The sequence below is a fragment of the Ceratotherium simum genome, chromosome 4 (assembly GCF_057802395.1).
Source record: "Ceratotherium simum simum isolate JZ-2026a chromosome 4, ASM5780239v1, whole genome shotgun sequence".
NCBI lineage: Eukaryota > Metazoa > Chordata > Mammalia > Perissodactyla > Rhinocerotidae > Ceratotherium > Ceratotherium simum.
The window spans coordinates 73,365,136-73,374,620 of record NC_141903.1 but is presented as its reverse complement, the minus strand read 5'-3'; positions in this window follow the sequence as shown (position 1 = coordinate 73,374,620).

Genomic DNA, 9,485 nt, shown 5'->3' with positions numbered 1-9,485 from the left:
GCTGAGGTACTTTCCTTCTATACTGAAAGGGAAGAAATTTTAAATGGAACAAGATTACAGTTTGGATTACTACACTCTGGACTGGACTCTAATTACTAAAAAGAAACTATTCGTGTATTACCTGAGAGCAAGCACAAAACTATAAAATCTACCTGAGATTTCAAGGGAGTGGGGATGGAACACAATGAGTTGAACAAGTTAGCAGTGCAAGTTTGAAGGCAGTGGGAGAAAAGAGATAATTGCTTTCAGCTTATACCCTACTGAGTTCAACTCCTCTAATACGTGTTTACAATAACTATTTATTGAACATTTACTTTTGCCAAGCTGAGGTTCTGCTGGGCATGTTTAAATAAATGGACACGATGTATTTATATTTAGGAGAATGGTGTTTTCAGAGTGATTGGAGCCAAGCTAACCTGAATTCATATCCTAGCTCTGCTACTTAAAAAATGTAACGCATTGTTAATCTCTTGGACTCTCAGTTTCCTTATCTATAAAATGAAGATAAATAATGCCTACTTCAGGGGCCAGCCCTGTGGTGTAGTGGTTAAGTTCAGTGCATTCTGCTTCAGTGGCCCGGGTTTGCAGGTTCGGATCCCTGGTGTGGACATACACCACTCATCAGCCATGCTGTGGCAGCAACCCACATACAAAACAGAGGAAGATTGGCACAGACGTTAGCTCAGGGCTAATCTTCCTTGGCGAAATAATAATAGTAATAATGCCTACTTCACAGGGTTGTTGTAAAGGTAAATAAGATAATAAATGTAACACAGAGCCTGGCCCATAGTGGGCACTCAATAAATGGTAGCAATGATTATGATCCTCATGATCTTTGTCGGTGTAGTCACCGGACAAAAATAGTAGTTCAGAAAAATTTACCAAGTATTAGCATGCAAGATCAATTGAAGGTGAATCAAGACTAGGAGAAGGGAGAAAAATTAGAAACAATGAGTAATAAAGTGAGGCTAAAGTGGTAGCCATAGGGATGAAATAGAGGTGAAGGGACAAATATAAGGAATATTTTGAGAGGAAATGAACAGAAGAGATAACTGCTTAGATATAATATGGTAAATAAAGGAGACGGAAGAGTCAAAGCAGCTTAAAATTTTAAACCTTGGTTGGATGGGAGACTAGTAGAAAAGGGAAAAATACAGACATTGGCAGAATGAGCTGGTTGGGTGAGTAAGAGTGGTGGGAAGAAAATAGTTTTGCTACATTTCAAATTTACATGATGATGGGACTTCCAAGTACAAATATTGATGTTTTTGGATATTTGGATAGTCATTTGTAGATATTTGGAAAGTCATTTATTTATTCATTCATCTAATATTTCTTGAGATCCTACTTGGTGTCAGATACCATGCTAGGCTGTAGTGAGAACAATCTAGTAAAGAGTTGGAGTTTAAATGGGACATCTGGGCCAGACAGAAAGATGTGGGGCCTTCAACAAAGAATTGGTGCCTGAAACCATGAATAATAATGAAGAGTGTCAAGAAGAGACAATTTCTGAGAATATTCACAGTTAAGGAGACACAAGAAATGGACAAATGGGTGAGAACTAAACCAAGATCACATGTTGTAATTATTTTTATATTAAATTCTAACCATCTATAGTTTATAAATATTTAATTATGACAAAAAAGAGGTTTCATAGTAGCTGTTCAAAATTTTTAAACTTTTTATTTTGGAATAATTATAGATTCACAGGAAGTTGCAAAAATAATAGAGAGGTCCCATCTCCCCTTCAGCCAGTTTCCCCCAATGACTATATCTTACATAACTATAGTACAATAGGAAGACCAGGAAATTGATGTTGGCGTAATCCACTGACTTGATTCAGATTTCACGTTTTGCATGCACTCATTTGTGTGTGCGTGTGTGTATGTGTGTGTATGTGTATAATTCTGTGCCATGTTATCACATGTATGAATTCGTGTAATCTTTCATCTTTAATTATGAATTCTTTTTCCTCAGTCCAGTTACTAATGTGATGTGAAGAATCCACACCACAGAAATTTTTTTAAATTTTTTTTTGTAGTTTACTGAGACTCCCTAATGTTCAAACAGCCAAATATAGCAAAGGTCACAAAGATTTTTAAAATATTTAATTAGCAAGGAACTTGTATATGTTTTACACTATTGAATATATTGAGCCAGAGAATATTCCGAGACCTTTAGCCAGTCACTCACTGTTCCTCACATTCTTTATCAGGAAAATGTGAGTTATGATTTCTAAAGTCCTTTGTAACCCTGCAATTCTATAATTTTAGAATTCTAACTCCTCAGTCTCTTGATAAAAAACAGAAACTTGTGGTTACTACATTAATTCTTTTGAGTCAGAGTCAGTCTCTTGCCTTATCAGGCCAGTGGCCAGTGGGGCAGTTAATCACTGTGCTACAGTGGTAAATAACACCCTGTTAGCTTGAAAGATTCTAGCACATCTTCCACAGGGGGCTGCTTCCTCAAAAGGGCTTGCATACATTAGATAATGGGGGAATAAACTAATAATTGTTCTAACAAAAATAACTTGTATTTTTTGAATGAAAATATTTGTCATCCCATTATTTTTAATAATGATTAACTAAAACATCACGAACTATTTCTATTTTGGTAACACATGGCAGATTAGCATTGAGCATCATTCCTACTTAATTAAATCAAAATTTGTGATACTCCGACCTGAGCTAGTCAAAGGACAAGCTTCTTCTACTGAGGAAGAAAACACTATTAGGCCAATTGCCAAGAAAATTAATACTTATAAACTGGATTCTCCCTCTCCCCCAAAAAAGATTTGTAATTAATTTCATGAAAATAGTAAAGGCTTTTGTGTTTGGACAAAAGTGTTAGTAGAATATCCATGTAAGTAAGATCAGTGTTAAAGTAAATATTTGCAGGCTGAGTAAACAGCGCTTTGTAAAAGTGGCCATGAGATGTAGACTTTGTACCACACTCACAGTAGAAAGCTTGACAGACTTCCTATGTGTTACATGTTGATGGTAACACGCAGCAATAGTAAAGTTAGATTTCTAATTCAGTAACGTTCTAGAAAGAAAACAAAATAGTGGACTAAAACTCTTACTGAACTAAAGTTAATAAAGTATATTTAAATCCTTAAAGGATCGTTCAGTAGCTTGTTCCATTTAAACGGTACCAGTAGTTCCATTTCATGATACCAAGATTCTCTCAAGGGAAAACTTAAGAACACCAAGTACTTGCTTTTAGTCAACAGAGTTAGTAGAGGAAAAAAACTTCTCTCCAAGAAGTATAAAACATGACACAGTAAGACTCAAGTGTTTAAAAATGGTTATGGCAAAAACAAAACAGAATATATGTATTATCTTTAAATATTCGGCAGAGAACCTGAGCCCAATCTGGGGCTCTAGATCTAGTGTGTTCTCATGTTTAAGAATAAGTATCCATTTTGGAAATACCCATCAAGGGATGGGATGTCACATAGAGACCATTTGCTGAGCACTACTGGGCACTAACTCAGGAAGGCAGGCCTGAATAGCCTAAATTACAGGTGCTCAGAGGCAATAAGTGATTTTCCCCTATCACACAGCTGCTGAGGAGCAGAAATAAGGTAAGAACCAAGTCTGTCTGACTCAAAATTTTACTGCTCTGAGGCATACTCTATGCTAATATCTACAAATCATTCCTCTATCTTTAACTGAATAGGCAGAGCAGAACCTCTACTGAGGAGCATTCAGTATTTTGCTCCTATATATTGCATTTACTTCATTTATTTCTTTAAATGTCTCAATAAAGCACCATTTGTATTAAATCAGATGACTTTTTAATTTAATTAAATTAAACTATATGTTCAAGTATTATTTTCTATTCTTTTGGAAAAGGAAAATTAAAATTAAGTATAGGTGGGGAAAAGAGCAATTGTAACATACATAACAAAGGGCTAAAATCTTCACTTCATATGGAATTTATAAATAAATATATAAACACGCCAAAAGGAAAAATACTGATGAAGACAGACAATCACACAGGATTCCTCCATTTATTTAACAGATGTTTTCTAAATGCCACCCATATACCCTACACTGTGCTATGTGTTAGGGATAGAATGAACAAGTATTTATTGACTTTGTGTCATATTGCTAAAAAGTTTTAATTAGGATAATGTGATTTTGCAAAAATATGTAAGTGTATATACATAAAAATATCTGGAAGGATATATATCAAGCAGTTATCAATGAGTGGTCGGATTTGTTTATATGAAACATAGAATAATGAACATGCATTTCTTTTGTAATAAAGTTTTATAAAAAATGTTTAAAACTTATAGACATAAAATTATTCAATTATTTCACCTATTGTCCAGGTTTTTTTGGTAATAAAAATACATTTCTCAGGGGCCAGTCCCGTGACGTAGCGGTTAAGTTCGAGCGCTGTGCTGCTGGCGGCCTGGGTTCGGATCCCGGGAGCACACCGATGCACTGCATGTCAGGCCATGCTGTGGCGGTGTCCCATATAAAGTGGAGGAAGATAGGCACAGATGTTAGCCCAGGGCCAGTCTTCCTCAGCAAAAAGAGGAGGATTGGCATGGATGTTAGCTCAGGGCTGATCTTCCTCACAAACACACACACAAAAATATATTTCTCTTTTCTTATCCAACGGAAGATAGAGTCCAGTAGAAATGGATTCCTTCCTTTCTTTTATACCACTATAATCCTACCTCCTGGATCCTGCTCCCGAGACGCAACAGATACGCAAACACTGACAGACAGACATGCACATAGAGACACAAATACCTGGACACAAGACAGTCTCCCACACAGTAGACACCCCCCCCACCCCACAGAAACACACACAAAGATACACAGTCTCATTAAAACTGACTTCTGTGTAAGTGAAAGAGTTTGCAGAGATCTGATGGTTTTAATCTTGGAAATAGCTTTCATTATTCTCCAGTTTTTTTCATTTGCAACCCCTGAATGCAATATTTTTCATGCTTGCATATTATAAAACGTATAAATTTTTTTTGTGGAAAGACAGCTCTCTGATCAACCCCTTTTGGGGGTTTTGTTTTTGTGTCTAAATCATCTGTTCTATTTGTTCTGTGTACTAGACTGTCTTGGGACATGTGACAGATCCACGGCTGTAGCAGCTGCTAGTCTAAGGAGATGGCGAATAGCTGTGAGGAATCAAAACAGATTAATATGGAACAGTTGATGGGAAATAGCAATTTTTTTCACTTAATTTAAAAAATTGTTTTGTTTAAACTCATGTATATAATGTTAAATATTGTTAATCTATAAGAAATAATTTTAAGTAAAATATCGGTATCCATTAATTAATTAATAAAATAAGGCATGCATCAGAGAGATAAAACCAGCTCCCACAATACTTTCCATATAAATATATATTATTAAATATTGCATTCATGAAATTCAATAATTCCATGTTAGTAGCAGGTCAATGACTATTTTAAAAAATATATTAATGGTTTAATCACAATGAAAAGTTCTCTGATTCTCAACTTTTTCAGTTTTACAACTATATACAAAGCTAGTGATTAAAATTTTCTTTAAAAGTCCAATGAAGGTCAGCATTTGTACTTTCAACAATATTTATTTTGTTTAATACATATCATTTAAAAATATATATCATATAAAAATTTGTATGTAAAATATATCTTTATTTATTTTTTGCTTAACATTTCTGCTTTGCAGTTAGAGACAATAAGCTCCTTGCTGGCAGGAACACAGCTTATTTGTTTAATACTTGTATAATACATTGGGGCAATGGAGGGTTTGGTCTTGTCATTTTGATCCTACTGTTTTTGAACCTGGAGGTATTTTGACACAAAAGCATTTTTTTAATTAAAATATTTAACATCAGAAATAAACATTAATGAATCTTAGAATTCTATAGTCAGCTAAATTATCATTCAAGAATAAAAAGTGAAATAAAAAGTCAGACAAAAGTCCAAAGGGTTTTACCACAGCTAGGGCCTATTCACTTTTATTCTTGAATGATAGCTGAGGAATTTTAGAAGAAGGAAATTCTGAAGGAAGGATGGATATGAGAAGGAATATTAATAAAAGAGATCTATTATCACACAGATAAATCTAAATGAACATTGACCTTTAAAATAATAATACCAAGGAAACTTTAGCAGTTAAAAAAAGAAAGCGAAGGGGCCGGCCTGGTGGCGCAGTGGATAAGTTCCCACACTCTGCTTTGGCGGCCTGGGGTTTGCAAGTTCAGATCCCAGGCACGGATATATGCACCACTCATCAAGCCATGCTGTGGCAGCATCCCACATACAAAGTAGAAGAAGATGGGCACAGACGTTGGCTCAGGGCTAATCTTCCTCACCAAAAGGAGGAATATTGACAACAGATGTCAGCTCAGGGCCAATCTTCCTCACCAAACAAAACAAAAAAGAAGAAGAAGAAGAAAGCTAAAATACTGGACAACAATTGCATGTAAGGGGGGGGACATTCTATATATTAAATTTACACATTATCTGATAGAGAATTGACATTCACATGATGTTAAATTATTCTGTCCAAGAACGTGTGCCAAATTACATTTTCCAAAGATGCTGCAACAATATCTCCCATTCCACGTGCTCTTCTACAATGTGACCTTAGTATTCTTCTCACCAAAAAATGGGGTCTATGTCCTCTCCCCTTTAATCTGAGCAGGCTTATCACTCACTTGTAACTGAAAGAATGCAGCTAACGTGCCGCCTGACATGTGGATTCTAAGACTAGGTTATAAAAGGCAACGAAATCTCCTCCTTGCTCAGTGGGACACTCACTTCTGTATCCTTGAACAACCATTAGAGAAATCCAGCTGCCCTAAGGCCTTTACCCTGTGAGGAAGCCACAAGGGGAGGACACGTGTAGACTATCTGTTTGTCCCTCAGCTAAAGTTCCAACCAACTGCAAGCATCAACCGCCAGATCTGTAAGAGAAGATGCCTACGGATGATTCCAGCCCCAAGTCACTGGGCCACTCAAAGCAGTGCATCACTGCAAGCCATTAGAGTCTACCCCTCTGAGGCCCCAGACATCGGGGAACAGAGACAAGTCATTCCTCCTCTGTCCTGTCTGACTCTCTGACCCACAGAATTTGTGAGCATAATAAAATGGCTGTTTTAAGCCACTATTTTCAAAATAATTTTATTTGTTATCCTAGAAATAATAACTAGAGGAAACAGGGAATGCCTTTTCGTTGGTTCAGTTTTTCCTACTAATGTTTAAGGTTTTCTTCATATAGATCTCATACATTTCTTGTTACTCGCATTCCAAAAGATTTTATCCTATTTGTTGCTATTGTAAATAGAATATTTTATTCTATTACATTTTCTAACTACATGTTGTTTATATATATGGATTAATTGTATGCATTCACTGTCCTGGCCAATTTACTTAATTTTCTTATTGTTTTAATGATTTTCCCATTGATTCTTTTGGGATTTCCAGGCATACAATCATAGCATCTGAAAAGGATGATTTTATTCCTTCTTTCCAATTTTTTATGTTTCTATTTTATTTTTCTTTTCCATTTGTTTCAGGTAAGTTCTATACATGCTGAGTTTACATAAATTTATTATTTTTAGGTGGTTAAAGTTATCAAACTTTTCTTTTATGAGTAAGTTTCCTGAGGAACAACTAAGCGAAGATGCCTAGGCAATTGGATACAGGCCTAATACTCAGATGAGAAAGATGACATCTGAGAGTTTAAAATTTGAGAATCATCAAGTATAGACAATTGTAGAAGGCTATGAGAACAGATGAAAAGGTTCCAGGAGGAACAGTGTATAGCATGAGAAGAGAGAAGGTCTAGGACAGAACTCTAAGAAACACCAGCATGTGAAAGACTGGCAGAACAAGGTGACCCTCAGGGTGACCAGCAGAGAGGTGGAAAAAAACGAGGAAAGTGCTTTGTACCAGAAGGAAAAAAGATGGCATTTCAAGAAGAGGGAAAATGTCTGCAAGGTCTTAGGAAACCTGAGGAGAATCGTGTGGATTAGGCAATCTGGAAGCTGTTGGTGACGATGAGAACAGCAGTGTAACTGGAGTGGTAGGGATGAAAACTAGATTGTAGTGAGTTGAGAAATGAGGAGCATGTGAGGAAAGAGAGATTCATTTGTAAACAACCCTTTGAAAGAAGTTTGGCTTAATCATTAGAGTTAATAATAGGATTTAGCAAAGTTGCTGAAGGCAAAAGTCAATATCAAAAATCAACTGTATTTTTATATACCAACAAGAAACAGGTAGCAAATGAAATCGGAAAAATATTTCCTTTATAATAACATCTAAAAATATGAGGTATCTAGGAATAAACCTAGGAAAAATCATGTCATACCTCTATGGAGAAAATTATAAAACTCATTGAAAAACATTTAAGAAGACCTACAAAAATGGAGAGATATACTATGTTCACAAATTGAAAGACTAAATCCCAAATTGTTTTATAGACTTAATGCAATCCCAGTTAAAATCTCAACTGATATTTTTCATAGCACTTGACAATCTGATTCTAAAATTTGTATGGGATTGCAAAAGGCCAAGAACAAGAAGAGATACTTGAAAAAGTAGCATTGGGTAGAAGAGCTATCCTCACACTATAATAATTAAGACAGCATGGTATTGGGATAGCCAAATAGACCAGTGGAACAGCACAGACCTAGGCATTTATAGACAGTAACGTATGAAATAGGTGGCAGGGCAGAGCAGTAGGGAAATGATACCCTTTACAATAAATGATGCTTGAACAACTGGATATCCATATGGAGAAAAATAAAATTGTACACCCACCTACTTTGCATCATATATAAAAGTTATTTCCAGGTAGATTAAAGACCTACCTGTGAAAGGCAAAATATAAAATTTTTGAAAATGACACAGAAAAAAATTTTATGATCTCAGGTTAGGGAGGAATTTCTTAAACAAGACAGAAAAAGTCCTAACTATAAAAGAAATACTACTGAAAAATTTGATTTCATTAGATTGAAGAACTTCAGAAAAACAAAGGAAGTGACGGCCGGCCCCGTGGCTTAGTGGTTAAGTGCTTGTGCTCCGCTGCTGGCCGCCCGGGTTCGGATCCCCGGCACGCACCGACCGTACCGCTTCTCCGGCTATGCTGAGGCCTCGTCCCACATACGACAACTAGAAGGATGTGCAACTATGACATACAACTATCTACTGGGGCTTTGGGGGAAAAAATAAAGAAAGAAAAACAAAGGAAGTGAAAAGATAAACCACAGAATGGAAAGACATATTTGTATACAGCCAACAAAGGACTATAATCTAGAATACAGAAATAATTCAGTCACATTAAGGAAAAAAGACCACCCAATGTAAAAATGGACAAGACTTCAACAGATACCTCATAAAAGAAGAAATCCACATGGCCAATAAAATCAACCTTATTATTCACTGGGGAAATGCAAATTAAAATCACAATGACTTACTTCCCACCAGAACTGGCAAAAATTCCAAGGTCTGAAAA